The sequence below is a fragment of the Nycticebus coucang genome, chromosome 1 (genome assembly GCF_027406575.1).
Source record: "Nycticebus coucang isolate mNycCou1 chromosome 1, mNycCou1.pri, whole genome shotgun sequence".
Lineage (NCBI taxonomy): Eukaryota > Metazoa > Chordata > Mammalia > Primates > Lorisidae > Nycticebus > Nycticebus coucang.
The window spans coordinates 69,889,498-69,891,234 of record NC_069780.1 but is presented as its reverse complement, the minus strand read 5'-3'; positions in this window follow the sequence as shown (position 1 = coordinate 69,891,234).

Below are 1,737 nucleotides of genomic sequence, written 5' to 3'. Positions count from 1 at the left end.
AACGAGGAAACTTGAATGAGCTCTCCGTACTGGCATATAGCAAGATACAGCTTTCTTCATCTACCTTCCACACGCTGCCCTCCTCTGGATTTCTTGCTGCCCATTATTTCCCCTGAGCATGACAGCCTGAACAGGCATTCTGAGTGTCAGGGCCATGTCCCACAGCCTACAGGATGGCTCTACCTCGGGGGTGAGAGAGATAAGACCACCTGCTTTTCTCCAGATATCGGTTGATATCACAGAAGAGCAGGCAAAATATTAATTTGCCTCTTCTCTCTTTTTCTCCACACTACCCAGCTCCCAAATGCTCTCATGTTATCAATATCTTTTGACATTCAGCCACCTTCTTGAAGGGGAGAGTGGAGTGCAAATTGTGAGGTGGCAAAACCCCCTCAGCCCAGGAGGTATGCTCAAGGAACGACCCCCCAACTGCTTCTTCTCCCTTCCTAAAACAATAGTCCTTTCTCCTTGCTCCCTCTGCCAGAAGTCATGTAGCTTCTGCCTACTTTCCTGTCTTCTGCCCATAAGCACACAGCCTTCTCTCCCTAAAGTTAATCTTTACCCCATGTACTAAGATTCACATCCTTAAGAATATGGTTTATGATAAAACTCCTTTTACTTATCCCTTTACTCCCCCTCAACTTTGTAAGAGGAAAACTGCTGGCTTTCCTTACCAATTTGCAACATTGTTGGTATAAGCAACCTTGTTTAGGTACCATAAAAATAAAGGTGTTCACACTGTCTGGTGCTGGCTGCAGTCATCAGCTGGGCCAGACCTGCCAATCCCATCTCTTTATTTATGTGTCTTGTGTGATTTATATTCTCAATTCCCTGCCATTCCCCCTCTGGTTTGTTTGCTCTTTATGCTGGTTCTCAAAAGGGAGCAAATAGGATGATGACAAGTATTGTTGGGAAAGCTTTAGAAGTTAATGAAGGCAACATCATTTCTCTGATGCATGCTCAGTGGTTACTCCCATTGGGACTAATGATCTTCTCCTTGCCCCCACTGGACAGAGCCTGCCTTTAACACCATCCTGCTATGTGTAGAGGCACAGAGCACAATGGTACCTACCCTGCTGGGTACAGGGAACCCAACCCAGATCTGTGCAAAGGAACACACGTCCCTGACACATAGTCATGGAGATGGAGCTGTAGCCACTGCAACCTTCAGGCTGGGAGAGACTGATAGGAAATATAGATAGCTGCTTAGCTAAGTCCACACATAATGGGGACAGAGCTGGAGTGGCCACTGACGAGCTATGTGGCTTCACTCAGTTAACTTCTCTTGAAGCTGCAGTCCTGACATGTTACAAATAACCTGGATCCCATTTTAATGCTTTTGTTTTGTTTTGTTTTGTTACTAATAGCCTCCCTGGAGCATGTTTTTCAATGACTAAGAGTCCATTGGTGGCCCAAAGCCTCCAGATAGGCTTTACTGGAGTATATTAATGCTGAAAGTTTGCAAGCAACCTGATTCAGGCATTCACCTTGTAATATTTAGGGTTTAAGACCTTTGTTTCTCCAGCCTGTAGAGAAAAAATAACTTCAGCAAAGATTGGGTGAGATAGCTGGTCTTGGGCTACATCAGCCTTGGTATAGACTCCTTGCAATAAGGGCTGCTTGTCTTACAGCCTTCTTATCTGTGATGTGAGAACTTTCTCCATATGTTCTCAATCACTTCTGAAAGCTGGGTATGACTTTTCTCAAGCAAACTGTCTCTCTCTGCCAAGGCACACG